We start from the raw sequence: 23,054 nt of genomic DNA, 5'->3' as shown, positions 1-23,054 counted from the left end.
CCTCTCCTCCTGTATACTTCCCTATATAAAAGTCTTGATTAGATTCTTTTCATCATTTGATCCCAAAAGCTGTTTTTCTATTAAGAGCATCTGCCTTTTAAAAAATAAGCCAAATAGAAAAAATCCCAAAAAGTTCAGAAACTACCAAGGAAAAACATTTTTCTTTAAAGATGACTGTTTTCTCAAATTAAAACCCCAACCCAAAAGTCACTTGTACGGAGATGCAAGTCACCTGAGTAGCCGACTTTCGGGCCAGTGTTTCTGATTAGGACCACGTTCTCCAAAGGCTCTGCCACGTCAGAGCCAGGCCGCCTCCCTCCCCAGCCCCTGGACTGTTAGACAGTATCCCTCATGATGCTTAGGGGACTTTCAGAGCCTCTCGCCATGCACATACATGCACACACACACAGATACACGCATGGACACACCCACACAGACACACACCCACACACATAGACATGCACACACAGTGCACATACATGTGTATACAAACATACCACACACCAGACACACACATACACATGCACACGAATGCACAGCGCACCACACAAAAACCATACACCACACACCAATACACAGGTGTTTACATGTGCGCGTGCACACAACACACACACACACATATGAACATGGGGTTGACCTTGATCTCCTCCCCATGCTGACAGTCTTCATACCATCCCAGTCCCTGGGCAGACCATCTTCCCTCCGACTGTCCAGTCACCCTTCACGCAGCAGCTCAGTGCTGAGGTCCTTGGGGCACCAGAATCGGTCACTCAGCACCGTTTCAAGGACAACTGCCAGTCCCTGCACGGCCTTTACTTCATCCATATACGGCTTCTAAGTTACTATCTATATGTTTGCGTGTGGTTGGTCAAGGTGCTAGCCCAGCTTCTAAAACCACAAATGGACACATCCCCATGTGGATAGACACAGTCACACCCCCTTTTTTAGTATTCAGTGACATTCTTCTTGCATTTACTATGCATGGGGATACATGGGTTATACTCTGCAAATAGATAACAAAATGTTTTTCAGTCTTCTCAAGTTATAGTTTTTTCCTCTTTTTGAGGTACCAATGGTTTACAACATTATATGTGATTTAGGGGTCAGGTCTCCCTTTTCACCCCACGGTGTATTTTATGGTATTCCTTGACCCAGGTTCAAGGATATGCTTTGACTCTGAGAATTTGCCAGACCACCTCACACTGTCAACTCACAGGCCCTCCTGGGGTCATGAAGACCGCGAGCAGACACCCCATCCATTAATCCTCTCCTTCCTTTATTCCTCCCCTCTCTAAGTAAAATTTGACTTCTTTCAAATTTCCCAAGGGGGGGTCCAGGGGCTTCTAACTCCAGAATGACAATATTTATAAAACAAGGTCATTTTTAATCTACCCATACTTAGAAATGGAATTGGGACACTTAATAGACACTTTCCAGTCTTTCTAGTCTGAAGAGTTCGAACCTTTGAGGTATGTTCTTATACACCTGCATCTTATCTCTGACAAGAGATTTCACTTGCCCCCCTTCCAGAAATTCTGTAATTCTACAGACTGTGCTCAATATTCTAGGTCTGTGGCTTCCTAGAAAAATAAGGGAACTTTCTAGAAAGTGCAACTTTTCTGTTTCATATTCAATATTCTCCACTGAATGGCAGCTACTGGGTCACAGCAGGACCATTGGACTGATGGGCTCGGGAGGTCACAAATCTTCTGGATCATAACACAATGTAGGACTTAGAAGGGGACACCCACAGTTGTCAGCAGAGGGACCCCCCTCTCTGTAACTCACTAGTCAATAGGTCTCTGGGCTGAAGCCCACTGTGGGTGTCCACCTCAGTGCATAGGGGGCAAGCATGTGTGCGTCACAAGAACACAGACACGGCCTCGATGCTGCTCACTGCTGGTCCCGCTTGTCACCTGTAGTCCAAGCTGTATCAGCAGGTACTTCCCCCCCACAGCTCCTCATAAAACATGGACAATCTTGCTTTTCCACAGGATCCCGAGCCCCTAGGACTTCTAGGGGATCCAAGGTTCCTACATTTCCCTAGACATGGGCCAGGTCTGTCTCTCTAGCCCCTAAGTCAGTTCTTCAGATGACAACATATTCATTTGCTCCTACCATGGCGCCTTCTCTACTTACAGGACAACAGCCACAGCCTGGCCATTTTCACACAAGCAGAAAAAGGAATGTCGACCGCACACAGGGCGCTATAAATAATGACCAGAGTGTTCTGAGCACACGGACAGCCCCTGCAAAGAGGACACCATGGGCCAGGCCATGGGCCAGCTTCACACGAGGTCTGGGGCATCCAGGCGCGCGGAGGCTCTTAAAATAAAGATCAAGGGCTCTGGCCAGTGCGTCCAAGGTGGGGCCACTGTTACAAAGGGCCAGCTCTGAGTTCTGGCCCTTATATCTTCCTGTGTCTGGCGTGCCAGTCACTAGACAGTCCCATTCATGCAGCTGACGGGACGTCTGGCCAATCCACTGCCACAGGCCTGAGGATGAGCTGGGGAAACACTACTCCAGACAACCTACAAAGACCATCCAAGATGTGATTCTGATGTGGACAGAACATTCCTTTTTCTTATCCCAAGCTAAACACATTTTACTCTGTTGCTTGGCGACGATTGAAGCAGGAGGTGGTTTTCTTAGGAGACAACACTTTGCTGCTGGATCGGCCACATCTGTGTGTTGCCATCGATAGGTGACCCCCTCCCCTCCCGGACCTCAGTTTCCTTATCCACGAAAGTCAGAGGGCTGGCCGAGCCGAGCTGGAAAGAGCAGGAGCTGCTTCCAGTGTGTCTAAGCCTCGTTTCTTCCAACCCTCCCACAGCAGCACCGTGGGTTTTTTTCTCATGACGCTTTCACTGCCAACGATCTGACTTAGCACCAGAGAGTGATTCTGAGCCCAAGAAGGAACAGGACCCCACACGACAGAGGGGGGAAGGTTTGGCTTGGAAACTGTCAAATTCAGATGCGAGGACCGTCACAACTAGCTAATGAGATCTTGCTGATGACGCCTTCTCTGGAGCTGTTCTGTCACAAGAGGCTCCTCTTTGGGCATCGATCTACTCACCAGGTCCCGGCCCTGGGGCCGTCTTTCTTAGAACACGAATGTCAAGTCCACCTGGCTGCTTCTCAGTGGAGCCTCTGTAACAGGCTGGTCTGGCCCCAAGAAAAGCATCTCAAAAATTCACCCAACCAAGACGCAGGGCAGTCAACACGACAAGCCATGAGCTTGGCCAGGATGCAGCCCGATGGCAAAACAAACTCTCCACCAGGAAAAGAAAAACATTCACTTGGGATTGGAGAAAAGAAGGGCCACAGGCTGGGTGAAGCTTGATCTGATTCCGCAGCCTTTGCTTTCCTACATGTTTTGCCATGAGTTTCTGTTGGGTACATTTTTTAAATTGAAAAAACAATATAAATCTGCTTTGATAATTCTGTGGCCTGGTATTTTCTAAATTCAAACCTTACACTGGATCAAACACTTCAATTCTTTTACACATAGCTTCTCATTTATCTGTTGTTTTTGCCAAATAGACAGATGGAAAGGATGTACCGTGCATGAGTGTAGGATTGGACGCTGTGGGGTGGCAGGGATGAATCAAAGCTTGCAGACTGTGTTTGGCGCCTGCGCGCCTCCTGGAAGGCTGCGTGAAATGTTTCAGGCAGTCGGCTCTGCCTGATGCCAGGGGTGGGACAGGTTTCTCTGTGTGATGCCAGAACATGATGGTAGAAAGTGATGGAAGATCTTGAACACAAGTGGAAATGAGTGAAACGGAGAGAAGACAATAAGAAGAACACCAGGGAATGAACGGAAACACAGAGCCCCTTGGATACGTAGATATTCCTGAAGACATTTCTTAATCAACTACACATTTGCATTCATCAGACACTGTCCGACCCATTTTCTTCTGACTCCAATATCCATTATATTTATCTGCACAGAAATAGTCAAGGGGACCCACTTGGTTTTAGAATTTATTTATTTATTTATTTTGGGGGGGGGACCCTCGCCGGTGGCCGGGGATCGAACTGGTGCTGCAGAGGCTGTGGGCAGCCTCGCAACCCAGCGCTCAAGCGCTGCGTCACCAGGGGAGGCCCTTGGTTTTAGAATTTAATTGGATGACAATAGAAATGGGCCTGATCATCATGTTCTAGAACACAACCAGGAGATACTGTCTACAGAAAGACCTTGAATCTCCCTGGAAAATTTTCGCCTCTTGCAATGAGTACAAAATTAGCAATTCATCAAGGAATGAAGATCTGTTTAGTAACAGGATTAGCCATAGAAGAAACTTGTTATGCTCAGACTATTTCATGACAGACTTCTTGTTTTCGAAGAGAAAAGGTCCTCTTACTATAAATGAAACTAGGAGACTTTACTCGGACTACAGCAACCGGGAGATGGCAGGATCACAATGGGGAGCAAGAGAAATCAAGCTCAACTCTGAATACAGCGAGGACCAGTGGACATTTATCATGGAGTGATGGGGTTAAGGTTGTGCAATTACGAAGAGGTGACATCAAGGGCAGGGTGGATCAAAGGCAGACTCGGACTTCAAGAGTGGGAGAGGAAGAACTCCATCAGGTATCAGGAGTGGTTAGACATCAAGGGTGGGGAGTGGTCTCTAAACTGAATTAGTAGGATTCTTGGGAAAGGCAGGTCAGATACTGAAGGCCAAGGTCAAGGCCGAGCGGGGAATAGAGCTAGCTAAAGGCTGGTTAAGAAGACAGTCTGTCAATTTCTTATATACAAAAGCCCAAGTTATTAAACTTCAAAAACATGCTAAATCTTGCTGAGAGCCCAACATCAAAGGATGATATAATTTGTATTTGTAGAGACATTCCAAGTTAATTCTGAACACATGCCTCTGTTACTAACCTGTGGAAGGCAATAACCCAGCAAAATCTCCAATTCTAAGCGCTAGCAATACACCCAAAAGTCACAGCTTCTTTAGAATGGGACCCACCCGGTTGGCATCCACTTTTCTACTCGGCCACACAGACCAAGCATGCCAGCACCTCACTTAGGATTACAGTCACAGCTCTTTTACTCTGAAAACGCAATGCCAGAAAATAGCCCATAGTCCCCAGGAAGCACCAAGAGAGGAAAATGCCACATCAAGAGTCAGTGACAGGTTCTGGTTAGGAGTTAACGCTAATTGCTTCTGGTAATTACAACTTAGATTTGCTGTGAGTGAGGGCTTCCAAGCACTGGGAATGGTATGAATGCACTGTTTTTGCACCGACCCTACTAAATAAAAAGTTAAGCATTCATTACGCTACACTACCACATTTTCGGGGTGGGGGGGAGTCCAATACAGTGAAAATATTCATTAGTTGAAAAGTTCTATGATAACCAAAGAAAGCAGGTGACTCTAACTGGAGTCTTCAACTTCTGCTGTATGGCACTGCTGTGACCATGACAACGGCAGACCCAGATAAGGGAATGAAGAAAGGAATCCTTTACATTAAGGCTCTAGAATGTTGATTTTTAATTTCCTTTAGGAAATAACTAACATTAAATCAGCATGTACATGTTTTTTTCCATAACAAGTCAGTTCTGCCACTGAACAGTATTTGACCAGTACAAGCAAACAGTTCAGAAATAACTGCCCTGCCAACATCTTCCTTTTCAAGAACTAACATTTTTTCTTCAAATGAAATGACATTTCGCATGATCGCTTTCTTCTCCTATCCGAAGCTAGACCTTTCTCAAAAACACGTCTGATGCAGCCACCACTGGCCACCAGCATTTGAAATGTGGCCAGCTGAACTGACCTGCAAGTGTGTACAATGCATACTGGGTTTCAAAGACAGTAGCAAAAAAAGAACAAATAGCTCTTTGATAATTTTACTTTGATTCCATGTTGAAATGCTAGTGTTTTGGATCTAGTAGGTTAAATAAAATATAGTACCCAAACTGTCTTCACCCGTTTATTTTCACTTTTTAAATGGGGGATACTAGCAAATTTTCAGTGACATACATAGTTCCTATTACATTTGTGTTGGACAGAACTGCCTGTGACAACGCTTGGAGCGGTTGTTTTTCCAGCCATCTGAACAGAGGGAATATTTCACACTTCAGAAATAGCACAGCAGCAGAATCACATAAGACCCTACAAAGCACCCATCTGCTCGATACCGAATAAGCTCTGTCAGGTAATCCTCTGACTGTATGTAAACAGGTAGCAACCTCCATTTTCCGCGTGCACAGCATGCTTCCAGCAGTGATGCTAACCGCAATAATAAAATCTCAGCCCATCAACAACAGAAATTTCCTGAGATCTTCAAATCTGAGAAATACAGGAAAACCACGTCTGCCTTATTTTGTGCCCCAAGCATCTGGCATTAACTACCATGAACATTGTATCTGAGTTTATCTGGACTTGGTGGTGCTATTAAGTGTATCATGATGAAATTTTACAACATGAAATAAAACCCAACTTTCAAGTATATATCTGATAATGATCACATGTACTGCAAAGGGCAAAATATGAACTTGAGGGGTTACTGTCGATGGTGGGCGGGGCAGTCAGAACCCTGATATTCCACACTAGCTCACAGCTGTCGTGTAAGAAAATAACACGCTCCTTTATCGTATTGATCCTCAGTGTGCTGAACTGTGATTCATTTAACCGTTAGCGGGTCTAACTCCCAAAATATCAGAAATCACAGTCACATAAAAAATAAAAATAATTTAAAAAGAGAAGACAGATCTCTGTGAAACGGGCCACCCATGGTGGGAACAATTTACAATAGGCAGGGCAAGGAAGCAATCATCGTATGGACTTTGAGAGAATGCTCTAACGGGCGAGCAAAACTAACAAATGACTTCAAGTTCACAGTCTCTGACACAGAAGAAGTCATTTCCACATTTAAAATTGCCTTTCTTCCTGTGGTTGCCCAGATAAACAGGCCCCAGACAGGATCCCACTGAAGGAGTAGGTGGAAGCAAGAATATCTCACACTGACGAAGCGGGTCTGAAGGGTTTTCAGACAGCCATCATGGAAGAAAAAACTATCTCCACTACATTTTGTCTCCACAAATACCAAGGCTGAAACGATCTGTTTCCAGCAGGACCTTCCTTCCTTGAAGTGTGTGTGTGTGTGTGTGTGTGTGTGTGTGTGTGCGCGCGCACCGGGTGGGGCGGGGGTGCGGGAGGGGAGGGTTCTGATAACATATGAATAGAAAAAGTTAATAAATGATGGCAATCTCCTCCCCCTCCCTGAGGTTTCTTCTTGAGGGAGGGGAAAAAAAGAATTAGAAAAGGCCTAGAAATAGTTTGTCTGCTGTTAACAACCTTTTGTTTAGAAATCAAAAGCAGAATTGGATCACGGCCTGGGGGGTGATAATGGCAGGGATTTGTCCAAGGGTCCAGATACAATAAGGTGGTTTCGTTTTCGTATTCAAATTGAACGACAACTGAGTTGGGTAAGGAATGAGAGTATGTGCCCAGAGCCACGGATTCTCAAACACAGCCCCTAAGGTGCCACAGCACCAGGCAGCACCTCAGTACTAGCTTACAGAATGAGAATAACCAGGTTGGATTATTCGTCATGAAAGTTAGCAGTCATTTCCAAACAATGTAAGGTAGTGGGTGCAATGAAGACCCTACTGTTCGTGAGATCCAAGGGGCTGCCAACCTCCTGGCTGCCGGCACGTTATCAAAGCCTCTCTGGCTCCCAAAGACGAGGTCCCAAGTCCAGATTCCCTGCTAAATGACACGCTGCCGTCCAGGAACCGGCCCCGAGACTTCTGTTTTCTGCCTGGCCCCGGCAGGAGCTCGGCCTGTCAGACTCGCCTCAGTGCCCTGTTTCTTGTCCCCGCCCTGGTGGGGTGACACTGTCTCTTTCTGAACTCAGTGCCTTTGAAGAGCAAATGCAATGAAGAATATCATAACTCTGCACCGTGGAAAATACTTTGTGTGAAGACGAGGAGAAAGGCCGGGGGTTAGCCCTTGTCAGTAAAGGACAGATGGAACAGCTAGCTTGATTTCTCCCTCTGTTTTTATAAAACCAGAACAAGGCAGCATGAGAAAGAAAGAAGCCGCGACCGCAGAGTCAGATATTTGGGAGTAGGTGTTTCCTTGTTCGACAGTCATACTTTTCAAAAGGCAGATGAGGACACCAACGATTTGGCAAACACCCAGTTGTCTCGTGGCTCGGCCAAAGGCATTTAAACAGATACGCCGGCGCAGAGAAATTCTAGCTGCTCAGCTATTGCGGGGCCGGCCTAGCCAAACCTTTGTACGAAGACACATCTGTTGCTTCCATCTGACATCTGCTTAAGCCTCCGTTCTGCAGTGCTTTCACAAACCTATCTTAGTTCCATAGACGGACTCGAAGTCTATGGAATTGATAAAGATGGTAATGAGTTGATGCATTTTAACTAGTCATGCAGAATCGCTTCAGAAAATACGTGCCTAGTTCCAAGATTAAGCTTTATGCTGTCCACTTACGGGGGGCCACGGGATGGAGGCTGTTATCTCTGTTCTTCATGAAGCTGTATGAAAAAGATGAGCGCGCACATGACAGAGACATCGGGTGATTTAAGCCCTGTGATTAAAATATTAACTAGACATCCAGTACAAGTCAGGGATCTACCTGATTTTTCAAGCACTGGCTTAAAAGCTATCAGACATTAAGACACTACAGCCACTTTTCCAGGTGAATGAAACCCATGCATGGTTAACCTGATAATAAACACCGCATGTCTAGCTGAGCAAATAAATTAAAGTAAACCCAGAGATAAAGTACACACTGATGAGTGTTTTTCCATGCACATGTGGATTTGGTTTTCTTGACAAAGCACCCACCTCATGACAAGCTAATGAGTGTGTCTCAGGTAGAGTGGATGCCCTATCTTGGAGTAAGTCTCTGCTGTTGCATTTCTGAATTTGGCCTTCCGATGTGAAAAACAGAGTTTGTTCTCGATCAAATTTTGTAAGGTTACGGGTTTAAGGGATAGCGCGAAAGAACACGTAGCAACTTTGACAATCCTGTCTATGATTCTACAGCAATTCGTATTTTTTTGTTTGGATTAAGAGCTTCCCTGCAATTTATTTTCTTCATTCAGTGCTGACAATTATGATATCTGCCCATAAAAACTGTGGCGGAACAAATGTATTTCATCTTATTTAACTTCATCTTGATGAAGGAACCACATAAAGTGCCTCGACTTTTGGCATATGGTAAATGCTCAGTAGATACTATCTTTCATTGTCCTCTTATTCAGAATTTGAGTACTGCCTGCCAAATAAGGGAATGGATTTTCCCATTAGAATTCTTAACGTTAACCTCTAAAAATTCTTATGCTTCATAGGGAAACGATAAACCAAAGTCAAAATCATCAAGTTGCTGGGCCTCCCCTGGTGGCGCAGGTGGATGAGTGTTGCGCTGTGTAGCTGTCTGCAGCCTCTGAAGCATCGATTCGATCCTGGCCGGCCAGTGAGGGTCCCACATGGTGCGGCAGACCTCTCCTGTCTTGCCTACTGCTCCCCTCAGCAGTGTATTTCGTCAGTCTGCCTGTTCTGCTCCCCGCTCTGTCTCTGGTGAATCCTCTCACCCTCCCGTGCATCTGGCCTTTACCCCAGCTCTTGTATAAATAAATAAATAAATCTTTTATAAAAATGATAAAAAAAAATCATTGAGTTGCTACTGGATATCCATGGTTTGGCCAACATCTGTCTCTTCGGCTTCCTGGGACAGTTTACTACATTTCCCAGTGTCCTCTGCATTTAGGTACGGCCCGCGACCAGTTCTGGCCAATGGGATGTGAGAAATAATGAGTGTGAAATAAAATCACAATGGAGAAGAATAGAGTCGGTGGAAGCTGAAAGATGTGGGGATGGGGAGAAGGCCTGGTACTAGGAACTCCTGAGCAAACACACTCTCATCCCATCTGTGGGGTGGCTGCTGAAAATCAGTGAAGAACTCAGGGGCCCTAGAATAGGGCAGAACGGGGATTTCCAAGGCAGCTGGATTCCTGGATGTCTACGTGGAGCAGAGTCAGGCACTGAGATGGCAGCGAGGTTGCCTGTAGACCACAATCTCTGCAGCCCAGTCTCAACAGAGTCTGATAACAGTAACAGCTGTTTTTTATGTGTCAAATACTGTCTCTGGGTAGCTCTTGTAATTCTCTCAACAACCCTCCCTATGGGCCAGCTCATCTTTTTAACATAAGAAAAGTGAAGCACAAAGAGTTTAATAGTTTATCTGAGGTACAGGAAGAGGTGGCTGATGAACTGGGGCACGCTACAGTCTAGCTCAGGAGTTGGCAATCTTCGCCACAGGTCTACACTGCTTTGAAATGCACATGCACACGTATTACATGCACACCTTTGGGATTATTTCCTGGGTATAAATGGGGTTGGTCCAGGCACAGTTGGGAAGAGGGCTGTCAGTAAAGGAAACTCAAAGCGCCCTCCACGCCCAGCCCAGCCCAGCCCAGCTCAGCCCAGTTCCTCCCAATTTAAAAAGACCCTGTCTGGGCAGGACCTGTAAATCCTGTAACTGGTTTTGTTCTCTTTATTATCAAAACAGCCCTGTCCTAATGCCAACTGTTCATGCCTCCTGATCAGGGAGTCGATCACTCAGCAATTTGCTGCAAGGTGTAAGGTTCTCCTTCTCTTAGATTATCTTTTCATGGCAAAAGAAATTTCAAGAGAGACCGTGGAGAGAGAATGTCATGGTAAGATTCAGTCATTGGGCTGCTGAGAGTTCCCAGCATCTTCAGTGGTGTGGCCACATCTGTTTGGGTGAAGGGGAGTATTTGGCATACTCAGATCATAGCCTGGGGACCCCCATTTTAGTGTAGAATGGATCACACAACAACAGACAGCAAAATACACCCCCTTGTGTCCAGGTTGTTCCTGCAGCCTCCCCACCCCCAACACCATGTCAAGTGCTGCCATGTACTTGATGCTAATTAGAGAAAAGCAGCTTAATACCACTCAATTAGAGAGCTGTCCATTAAAAGCCACCTAAGCCTACCTTCTATCATTAATAGCAAGCCTGTCTTTATTGAAATGCAGGTCTTTGGGCCCAAATCATGGGCTAACAATCATCAGAAATATGTCCTCCAGTGAAGGGATCATTATATGGAAAATTTACTTGTGAAAATGTTTCTTGGCCTAGACTTAGTGGCCAGGCTACAGGAAAACACCAGCTTTTTCAAATAAGGCCCAGCCCTTAAAGAACCAGCTAGCAAATGACCTCGCCTGGGTCCAATGTATCCATCTTCAAGGTCTGAATTATCCAAGGGAAGGTCTTATAGGGCAGTCACAAAAAAGCAATTATTACAGTTGTAGTTAACTGATGATGCTTACTATACATTATAAGGAATAGAAATAATAGGCATCAGAAGATCTTATTTAGTATCATGCTAAGCACCCAGTATGTTTTATTCAGTCAAACCTTTGCTACTTCTGATGTTTTACCATTATCTTTTTACCAGGCCTTTACAGCTAGGAAGCAGGCTGGAGACACTGAGTGACTTAGCCAAGGTCACACCCTCAGTAAGTGGCAAAGTCCTTGTAACTCAGACTAACTCATTGGTCTTTTTAACTACTTCCAAACCATGGTAACCAGCAACTCTGATTTTGATGCACAGGTGTCTGAGGTCCTTCTGTCTCCTCTCCTCATTCTTGGGGGTCAGACTTCCAGAAATAACTCAAACACTCAAAAGCTGATCATGGGATACAGACAGAAATCAGTTTCTGCCAGAAAACGTCAACATTCTCTAAGGAATACAGCCCTCTCTCTGATACAAGAGAAAAGTGTCAAATCCTGCTTATAATAAGCCACCAAATGCTTAGGGAGAATGCTTTGGGCGAGCTGCCCTGTCCTTGTGCAGCGAGTCCCCAGCAAGCAACATCTGCTCTAGAAGCCATTGCTGCCCCCTCGTGACCCGTCACCCGTGTGCCTTGGGAACCAGCCTTTGAAAGTACCTCCTCACGAAAGTCAAGTGGATACGAGTGGGACCCTGACTCCCCATCGCCCTCAGGACCTACAAGTTCTTTACCCAAGTTCATCTCTCTTGACTGAGTAATCATCTGAGCTGGGAAACCATCCACCTGACCTCAAAAACCATCCTTTACAATATTAGTGTCAAGGCCAGGCATTTCTACTGCTTATTTCTGATCTTGATTTTGCAAACTTTTGGACTAGGGGGGAAAGTTACATATCCTTTAACTGCAAGGGGGAGGGAGGGCTGAGTTATCATTAGGAAAGTGCAGTGTTCTAAGGAGAGAAACACCTTGCTAGGTCACACGACGGGCTGCACACACTTAAGGCTGACGACCATGCATGGCTTAGGTGCGCTGTATTAAGAAAACTGTTGGCACAAGTCTTGTGGCTTTGAGGCTGCTTTTCTTTTCTTTTTTTTAAAAAAGAGATTTATTTATTTATGCATATAAGAACTGGGGTACAGGCCAGGGGTGTGGGGGGGGCAGGATTCACCAGAGACAGAGTGGGGAGCAGAACAGGCAGATCTACTGAAATACACTGCTGAGGGGAGCAGCGGGCGAGATAGGTGAGGTCTACTGTGCTCTGTGGGTAGCTCCCTGGCCGGCCGGGGATCGAACTCGTGCTGCAGAGGCTGCAGATAGTTCACAGTGCTGTGCCTAACCCCTAGCACCACCAGGGAGGCCCAAGGCTGCTTTTCAAAACCACCCTCTTTTGTGCCTGGGCTCAGGGGAGACCGTGTTTTCCCAACACAGGTTATATCACACTGAGAACACATTTCGTGGTTGCTGAGGGCCAGTGTTGACGCTTGGGCCCAGTACACACACCCACACAGGCCGGAATAACGGAAGGTGGGCGCAACAGGAATAGCAAGGCGAGGGGAGCCCTGGCCCTGTGCTGAGTGTGGAGGCCAAATCAAACACAGCACTGGGACTGCGGGGAAGGAAGTGGCCGGAAAGATATTCCCTGATGTCTGGGGATAAATGTTGTGGGCTAGGGGGTGTGTGCATGTGCATGGGAGGTGGGGGGGCAGGCATGGAGACAGTTTTAGGGATAAAAAGCAATGGTGCTGGTCCTCCCTGATGGTGCAAGGGGTTAAGTCTCAGCACTATGAAGCTGTCTGCAGCCACTGCAGCATGGATTCAATTCCCGGCCGGGAAGCTGACCCACACGGTGCAGCAGCCCTCTCCTGTCTCGCCCACTGCTCCCCTCAGGAGTGTGTTTCAGTGGATCCACCTGTTCTGCCCCCACTCTGTCTCTGGTGAATCCTCTCACCCCCTGCGCCTCTGGCCTGTACCCCAGTTCTTATATGCATTAAATGTATAAATCTTAAAAAAAAAAAGCAATGGTGCTTACTTAACAAAATGATCATGGGCAAAGTGAAACGTGACAGCAACAGAAAATGCAAACAGAGCTATGTAAGGGCCCCAGGAAGTAGGTCTGTCCCCCAAATTGCCTCCCCCGGCCCACTGTCATAGCGCTACCCAGGAAGGTCAGCCCTCCAGGGGCCCTGCCTGCAAAGCAAGGAAGTGGACTCACCACTTCGGCCCCACAAGCAGCCTGGCGCTGGACATCAGAAGGGACCAACTGCCCACTGGCCTGGGACTGTTGCACTTTATCCCCAGAAGCCCCAAAACCTAGGAAGACACCCCCTCCTGCCTCCCCACCCCTGCCTGGGTCCAGCCAGTAGGGTCAGATGGCCACTCCAGAGGTCTCGCATGTTAAATCCTTTGTTCAGTATGCTTTCACGGAGAGCTGGTTCGATTGTCCTTTTTTTCTTTTAAAGGACTTATTTTTAGGTGAAGTCATCCACTGACAAAAAGAATAAATTTCAAAGGAAAACTGTCTCTTTGAACATCCCCAACGCTGGACCATGTAAGGTACTGAGCCCACACATATTTGAAGCTGTTCTTAAAGCCAGGAAGCAACGTCGTGTAATTTTTCACATTAAGACACACCCCTTAATCGTACTACCAATGTCACACTCACCAGCCAGTCTCTCAACTCAGATTTGCATCATGTCTTACGAGTTGTTTCAGAGAACTGCCACCTTGGCCCCCCGCAGCTTTCTCAGTCCTGGAGGGGGTTGGGGCCAACCGGACCCCAATCTCCGGTCTCCCTCATCAATATTGGAGCCTTTCCTTCCCCATTCTCCTTTATGAAGTGCCACCTCCCTCACTGGCTCGCTTCACTAGCTTTCTGAGGAGGAGGCGGATGGCGATGATAAATCAGATGTGGGCTGAGGACACAAGGGAGGCCCGCCCAGCTTCCTTATTCACTCGACCTCACCCAGTTTGCAGCAAAATGCCCGGGGCCTCTTCATCCCTCAGGTGGTTGCAGGCCCCCTCTCTGCTAGGCTGCAGGCCCCCCCTCCGCTAGGCTGCAGGCTTCCTCTCACTCAACTTACTCCTGTGGGATTCTGGAGTGAGGCTGCCTGCACTTGGCATCTGTGATTGGTGATATTGAAAAGGTCACAGAACCCTATTTCTTTCAATGGGTGTTCAAATATATGCTAATCACCTACTAATCAAGGATGCGGGGGAGTCTTTGCAGACACTCCCATCCCAAAGTGATACCCCACCTAATGTGGGCACCAGCACTCCCTCCAGTGTTGGGGGACACAAGGGCAGGGCCCAAGCAGCTGACCTGGCTGGGAGATAGTGCAGCTCCCCATGGTGGGCTGTGCTGTCAGCGACGCTGCAGGAACAGGAAGCCCGAATAGGAAGGGAGTGAAAACTACCCTCAACCAGAATAGGGCCCTTTACACAGCAAGCACTTCTACCTGGAGGAATTTTAAAGTTTCAATACACACAAAATCACCAATGTTTGTATGAATAGTTCCTAAGATGCAAAGCTGCCTAAACACCCCCCTTATTAGCTGTAACAATACTTTCATCACTGTTGTTATCTCTCTAAGCAAGGCACTGACCATCTAGTAAGAAATAACCTTCCTTACTACTCAGAGCTCTGTACTGGGGTGTCGTTTTGCTGGCTACACCCCAGAGTGTCTGTGCTAAGAGCTGTCTCGGATTGGGTGTCCAGTCCTCTTTCCCTGGATGCTTTCACAGCACGTGTGGCTGCGACTACTATGGGGGTCCAAGGTGACTGCAGGGAGAGCCCCCACACCGCCTGCCCTGAGCAGCCCTCTTGCTGGATGAACCCCATGGTGCCAGAACTCCCACAGGGCCCAATTTTCACCTAAGGTTTCTCACTATCTGGCAATATATTTTGGGGAAACTCACTCAATGAAGGTACTCCCAGAATTGAAAATAAACATCTTCGCCCCAGTTAGGATATACATCTTGCTAAATGAGGAACAGCAGTTTCCAAGCCATAGGCCGTTTACGATCGATGAATCTTTTTTCATGACCAAATTAAATTATTAAGGAAAGAGGGGTGATCTTCAGGAAACAAAATGTAATCACTTATGAAAGATATTTCATGCTTTAAACCCTACCCTAAAATCTGGGGAGAAAAAAACCTTCCTTGTTCAGAGAAATATCCACTTTCCACCAGTATTTCTCAACAGCTCAAAATATCAACAGGGCACCGCTCGATTAAAAATTACAGTGAGATTTCCTGGCAGCCTCCTTCCAAGAAAAATAACTACTTAGATCAATAACCTCCCAATACAGGTTTTGGATATTTTCTGGTGTCTGAAAATCATATTAAGAAATCAGCCTTTAAGCAGTTACCTTTCCAAAAAAAAATAATAATTCAAAAACTAAAAACATAACAGAAAGCATTTAAAAGTTATTAAAAGGCTGCTGCCACAGACATAAATTTTATTGCCTCGGTGGAAATTCTGACAGCATGTGTAAGTAAATATTATTTCCACTATTGTGCTTTGTTATATGGTCCCCAAATAGTTGCAATGAGGGAAAAATATTTTTAGATTAAAAACAAGCTGCAAGTATCCTTCCCCCAAAATTCAATAATCAAAGTTCTTTATCCAATTGCCAGTTAATAGTCTAGACGAGGGAAAAGTCAAAATAATAAACAGATTAAAGTTAGTACATAAGCAGATTTACAGAACAGTTCAAGTTCTCTAGAAAACAGTAAGAGAATGAAAAATAAATTCTAATAGATTGAGTTAAAACTGCTGGAAGGGGATTTGGAAGAGGCAAGCTTCCAACAAAGTTTAAAAGTAAGGTTTAATGACCATTCAGGCTTGAGTTTCCCAGCTTTAAAATGGGGACAGAAAGATCTGTTGGAGCGTGAGAGCGACATAGAATTCGGAAAGAGATGACCATAAAGATTCCAGAAAACACACCAACACGTTCTACCATTTCTGAGAAGGGGAAATTTTACTGGCTCACACAATTACTTCCAGCTTGTTTCCCAAGTGACAATGAAAACATATGGGTCCGCAACCCAGGGAGTGAATAATCAGGGGCAGTTCCTGGGGCTCGAGCTGACTTCCCTTTCTTTGTGCCACCCCACTGCTGTTCAGTGGGCCCCACGTCTGGCCAACGTGATGGGGAGGCTCCATGCACCTCATTTTGTCCTTGGGTCTCATGTAGACCCACAGGGTAGTGAACAGCTACCGTGAGGTCCCTGGAAGGTGGATGACACGTCCCGATGCCCCGGGGACTGGGGCACATAGCCCGTTCTTAAGTCACAGCTCAACCACGTATTTTGGAAGTTCTACCACACAATTAAAACTAAAAAGAATTAACTTGAAGTGCTCATTACAAATGAAATGTCTGTCTTGCTACTCTACCACCCGAGTTCTCTAAAGCTCTGGTCTTGAGGGGGGCCCTTCGCCCACAGGGTGTTAGCTACTCATGGTAAAGGTGGCAGACTAGACAAAGCTCTCCCTACCTACCTTCCTCGCCTGCTAACTAACCTACATGGCTGTCGGCTGTTAGACAGTGCTGCATTTGGTGTGGTTAAGCTCACTGTGAACTCCAGGCACTAGAATGACCTGGGCTAAGAGTTACCTTAACAGTTATCTTTCCCTCCCGGCATGCTTTCATGTATTTATAGCCAGGATCCCCCAAGTTCATGGCCAGCCTTGCACACCACCTCCCCGAGGCATCCCCCCACAGTGCAGAAACCACCCTCATTTGAGTCAGCCCCACACTGCCTGAACTGACTTAATCACAGGGTCCTGTTTTCATCAGAAACTTTATTACCCAAGGGCAAAAGGGAGGCCAAAACAAGGTTCTTGCTAGGCCTTTCCCCGGCAAGGGCAGATGGTCTCAAGACTGATTCCCAGGAGTAAAACAGGGAGAGGATCACGTTAAGCATTCATGACCGAAAGGTCGCAATGGTGATATCGGCCAAAATTCCTTAGCGCTTAGATGCTCCTTTCGTGGACCGGCCTTTGGTTGGTCCCAAGAGAAATGAGCCACCTGGCCTGGGCCCCAGGACTCATCCGATCACCCAGAGGACTCCTGGTGCACAGGTCTACCCCTGCCGGGTCATCCCAGGGGTTGTGGGGGCCCTGCCTCCTCCAGCCACCCTCTCCCTTCTCTCCAGCTTGATCCCTGCTCCACAGCACACCTGCTGGGGTCCTGGCACCTTCTGCACCCACCTAGCTTCCTGGTCACAGGATTTGTAAGTGTAGAAAACAGTGACTTTATGCAAAAGTGAAAAGTACAAGAGAGAAGGTGGGATGATGAGACTGAGGCCACGAGCTGTGGCGGGTGCACAGCTCTGCTGGGACCTGGGGTCACCGCGTCCTGAACAATAAAGGGAGCTGTGTCCCAGGGACGCATCCGTGTAAAACACTAGTCTCGCGTGGGCTGGGCGAGGCCTGCTCCGTGTGGTTGTTATCAGCACTATTGCTAATTACAGCAATGCAGGCTCAAAGAGGTGGGGATGTGGGTGGGCGGGGCGCTAGCTGGGGGGTGTGGGGGTGTGGGGGTGAGGGGTGGAGGGGGGGTGGGAGGTGGTGGTCAGTATGCAGCCTGTTCTGACACTGACTTAGAACGCTGTGCTCCTGGAACACATAGAGCTTCTAGGTTATACCAATGTTCCTTCAGTCAAAACTGAAAAAACAGAATGGGCCACCCATGACGGTCATGGCCAGCGGAGCCTCTGTTCTTCCCGCTCCCTTTGCAATTTCCAGTTGCGGATGCATGTGGAATTAGGACAGGTGCCCCCTGCGCACCCCCACGCTCCCTCCACGCTCTGACTTCACCCCGCCATGGATGCTGAGAAGTTCTTCATCCAGGAGGGTGCGCTGCAAATTATACTGACATGATCAACATCGTGGAAAAGAAATCAAGTGTCCTCTGAGAAAGCAGGGAATCAATACTGTTATTTCAGAACTGGGTCCCCTGGAAATCGGGCAGTAGCCTCCAGCTCTGACCAGTCCGAAGCGCCGCCCTCATCTCTGGGTACCGGCACGCGGAGGACGAGGATCACCACTTTGAGGGCGTCCTGCCCAACAGTGGACTCCTCGCCTCGCTCCTGGCAGGCATCGGAGGACACGTTCTGCTCGTCCCTGACTTTTAAAAGCTTGAGTTAAGTGGGAGCCAATTCATGATCCTGGAACTCTCGTGTCCAAACACAAAGAAACAAAAATAAAAAAAGATGCTAGGGAGAAAAAGACACGGTGCGGGAAAGACCCAATTGAACTGCTGACTTATCAGGGGATTTCTTGAGATTCTTAAAAAATATACAGATCTATTGAGTGACCTTGGGCAAGTCACTTATGCTCTGTGCCGGATTTTCCTCATTTGGAGAAAGGATTATAACTGTTGCTGCTTTGTTGGGTTCCATAGCAGATTAATGAGTTAATCCCCCAAAAGCTCTTAAGGCTGTTATCTGGAACACAGTCAGCGCTGTATAACTCTTTGTTATTGTCATCGTTAGGACCAAAAAAAAAAAAAAAAAGCAAACCACTGTTTTCAGCCACGTCAGCCAGAGGAGGAAAGAAAAGGTTGTTTATTCCCCTGGTGTTAATGAATCAACCAGGACTGATCGTTGCTTCTGATATTTGTACAATGAACTTGAATTTTTATGGTGGTACTTTACAAGCTTTTTTAAAATACAACTCTGGATTTGTACATCCCTCGTGAAATTTTTAAGTGCTTCTACATATATTTCTACTTCTGGTGAGATTCAAAGGAACCAGTGTTGCTAAAGGAAATGAATGCTCGCCTCTGGTTAATCATTAATTTGCCCCTAAGAGAGACAAATCCATTGTAAAAAGAAGCCACTGAAAAGGCCTCCCAGGCAGCCGTGCCTGCGTCCAGCTCAGGACAGGCTGAAATGCCCGGGTCCAGCACTTAGGACTAGGGACACATCTCCACACCAGGACTTCGGGTGTTGCTGGTCCCGGAACCCCACCCCGCAGCTTTCTCATCCTGCTCACCTACACTTGATTGCATGTTTTGGCAGACCCGGCCGCGCCAACACCATGAATTTTTGGTGTGCAGACTCTGGCAGCTGTGCCTGCTGGCTCTGAATTGCTTTTCCTGTTTGTCTTTCTGCCTAACTAGTCCCCTTCTGGTCTCCTGGAGCAATTGGGTGTGGGGGTGGGGGGGGGTGACCCCCTCTTTTCCAGAAAACCACAAGTGCCTGTTACCGCCAAGCCCAGCTCTTCCTCCGGACCTGCAGAGACCACTCCCCAGTGAGGGGACCACACCCCAGTTGGAGGAGGCAGAGGAGGGAAGACGCTCCAGCACAAATAACCAGCCCGAGAGGCTGTTTGCTTAATTCCAAAGGGAATATTATATTTGGCAGATGGCTCTTTGCACACTTTCTGATAAAGGAAAGTTTAGAAACAGTTTATTTTTTCAATAAATCACTTAATGAGCATGACTAAACACGCCATGGTGTGAATTTTGCTGCCAGTGTATACAAGCTGCAGGTGTGCCCTGGCTGAAACCAGCCAAGCCCCCCAGGCCCCACGGTGCGTATGTTGGCTTGGGACAGGCGCGCCATCCCCGGGACGGACAGGAACATCCAGGGCCCGAGCATGGGGCACTCGGGTGTGCGTGAGCAACAGGAGAATCTCTCTGAACAATAATCCAAGTGAAAACTATCCAGAAAAGTCTTAGCAAAGATCCTTAAAGTGATCGTGACCTAGTTGTCCAAACAGCCTTTCACTTTGCTTTGAGGGGAAGAAGTGGGGGGTCGGGTAACAGGGGTGAGGTCTTAAAAGTGCAACTTGAGCTGTGTGAGTTGCTATGGAGACCAGAACATGGACAGGTTTCACCCTCCTGCCCTGCATCTTCAGGGTTAGACCGAGAAGCTGAATTGAGAAAGATGAATGCTTTTCATTTCTGGGAAAGGAAAGAGTCGGTTATTCCCTCCTAAGCCTTACGTAGAGAGCAGAGATGTAAAAACCTGGTAACATGAACACACGCACATGCACTTGCATTCAGTCTGACTTCAAGTTAGACTTGGACCTCAAAGAGCACTTTTATAGCATATTCTGCCAAGGTTAAGCATCTGGCTTCACTCTGAGGGCTTTATCAGCTAAGAACAAAACCCAGGGAGACTCCTTTTTCTTTTAATCTTCAGCAGAAGAAAGAGCTTTTGTTTGGTTTTCAAGGCTGGTTAGATTCTGATCAGCCTCCAAACTCATATTACCTTCAGCTGAAATCAAGACGAGACAAGGCCAACTCCTAGATTTGCCTTTTCCTGGAAGAAATGCCCGGCCCCTGGATGACAGAGTGCGCATACAGGGACACGCTCCTGAGTGTTCCCTTCCAACATTCTCATGCTGCACAATTCACACTGTCAGGGGGTCTGTGAGGTCCGGTGTTTATCTTGGCCTGGGACTGAATGCGAAAACAGGACATTACCATCCGAGGTGAGAACTCAGCCTTGACTGTCAGGTGCCATGGAACCATCTGCAGGTAGAACCACAGAAAACTGCCTAAAATGACCTTTTTTGTGACCTACCATGAGACTGTCCAGGCTGGCCTCGTCCAGCTATTGAGCCACGCCCCTCGGAACATCACAGAAACCTTGGAGAATAATTAAGAGACCTTAGGAGTGGTCCTCCAGTGCCTGAAAGTGGGGTTCCTGCCTTGTAATGTGGGGGTGATGACCCTGGGCTCCACCCTGATGCACCTCCTAGCTGCACATTTGCTCCTGAAGGCACCCCAATTCTTCTCTCAACAAGTGGATCAGCTGGCCAACACAAAGTACTCCCCAACACTTTTTATTTATTTATTTTTAAAAAAGATTTATTTATTTATTTATACAAGCACTGGGTAGAGTCAGAAGCGTGGGAGGGTGAGAGAATTCACCAGAGCCAGAGCGGGGAGCAGAGCAGGCAGAAGGACCGAAGGACACTGCTGAGGGGAGCAGCGGGCGGCAGGAGAGGTCTGCGCGCCATGTGGGACCCTCCTCCGGTGGCCGGGGAGCAGCTGGGGATCGAACCGGCGCTGCAGAGGCTGTGGGCAGCTTCACAACCCAGCGCTCCACCGCTGCGCCACCGGGGAGGCCCTCCCCAACACTTTTTATACTAGATTATTTTTTTCCCTCTTTCTGTATCCAAGATCTGGTTCAAGATTCTTAAGAAGGGACATTATGTTATGTGTCTTATTTCACCCCAGCACAGCATCTCAAGAAGTACATTGCTTCTACGACAATGTTCTGGGAAGGAGGAATCTGTTAAAAGTGAAAAATCACTAACGTGGACTATTCTTTTCTGGATTCAGAGCACAACCAAAATTCATTTTTCTAACTGGGTTTTACCAAACAAGCTTGGGGATCGAAGGTAATTGAGCTGTGAATTTCCTTGATTGGTGGCTATTATTCTAAGAGTTGGTTTTGTTGCCAGACCCGGCAAAAGTAGGTGCTTCTGAATGTGCTGCATAAGATGGTTTCTATAAACGGCAAATGATTTGATTTTGTAAGTACTGCATTTTCAACTCTGCTTCAAAATTCTGATTTATCAGGCTCACTGGGCTCCCCTGGGCTTTCTGATGGTGCTGAAAAGGAGAAGGTTGGACGGGCCAGGAGAGCTGCGGTCCCCGGAGGTGACTCCAAGGGCATCGGCGACAAAGGAAAATGAGTGGAAGCAGGGAGGTTCCTGCTTGGCGGAGACTCGGGGGACAGCTCCCCGCTGCTCAGGATGGAAGGGCCTTAGGCTTCATAGGACGTGCCGGGCTGATTCCTGCATCCCGGGGTTTCCTCCTCCGCTCTACAACATGTGTCTAGAGCTGGTTTAAAAGTTTGGAGGGGAAATGTCTATGACAAATACGCAGGCAGATACTAACTGTCCCCACTGGACAGGCAAGGTTTCACATTCATGAGCTTCCCTTTGCCAAGCAAAATATTTCAAGGGATGAAGACCTGCCACACAAAGTTCTGCTAAAAAAAAGAAGAATGAAAAACTTGACGGCGGCAGGAGCAGTCTTCAATCTGGACAAAGGATTCAAGGGAAAACAATGCAGTATGGGATCATCTTTTTTAAAAATTCATTTTTAAATAGTGGTAAAATAGCCACAATCTAAAATTTGCCACTTTGAGGGCCTCCCTGGTTGCACGAGGCCGTTAAAGACAGCACTGTCAAGCTATCTGCAGCCACTGCAGCATGAGTTCGATCCCCAGCCAGGGAGCTACACACATGGTGCTGCAGACCTTTCCTGTCTCCCCGCTGCTCCCCTCAGCAGCGTATTTCAGTCAGTCTGCCTGTTCTGCTCCCCACTCTGTCTCTGGTGAATCCTCTCACACCCCGCACCTTTGGCCTGTACCCCAGCTCTTGTATGCATAAATAAATCTTTAAAATAAAATAAAATTTGTCACTTTTAATTGTCAAGTTCAGTGGCATGCATCCATGCTGATGGGTGTGTGACCAGAGAAACATCCAGCTCCAGAGTTTTCTACCTTGAAAACTGAAACTCTGTCCCCATGAAGCACCAACTCCACATCCTCCCGGCCCTGGGCCCGGCCACCGTTGCCGCCTGTCCGTGAATTTGGCTGCTCCCGACGCCTCTCGGGGCTGCAGCAGCCAGTACCTGCCCTTTGTGCCGGGCTCACTTCACTCAGCATCACATCCCCGAGGCTCGCCCGTGTTGGAGCCTGTGTCTGTGTGACAATTTAGTTTATCAGGAACCCCAGAATTCCAGCATTAGGAGCCAATGTTGACACTCTAAGTTGTTAGTCCT

The 23,054-nt window shown here is 47.3% G+C and overlaps 1 protein-coding gene and 1 long non-coding RNA gene across 2 annotated transcripts in view; one reads left to right on the top strand and one right to left on the bottom strand.

Moving 5' to 3' along the window:
• ANKH (ANKH inorganic pyrophosphate transport regulator) overlaps positions 1 to 23,054 on the bottom strand; it is a 117,329-nt gene that overhangs the window by 69,055 nt on the left and 25,220 nt on the right. The gene's annotated exons all lie outside the window — the stretch shown is intronic.
• LOC129144766 (uncharacterized) lies at positions 4,167 to 9,596 on the top strand. The gene is made up of 3 exons (XR_008549329.1): positions 4,167 to 4,594; positions 6,023 to 6,168; positions 9,332 to 9,596. It is a non-coding gene; the product is annotated as an uncharacterized LOC129144766 (long non-coding RNA).

This window comes from Talpa occidentalis, unplaced genomic scaffold (assembly GCF_014898055.3).
Source record: "Talpa occidentalis isolate TD23 unplaced genomic scaffold, MPIMG_talOcc4v2.1 talOcc4.6, whole genome shotgun sequence".
NCBI classification, from domain to species: Eukaryota; Metazoa; Chordata; class Mammalia; order Eulipotyphla; family Talpidae; genus Talpa; species Talpa occidentalis.
The sequence above is the reverse complement of the archived record's forward strand: the minus strand, read 5'-3'. Positions and strand labels throughout refer to the sequence as shown.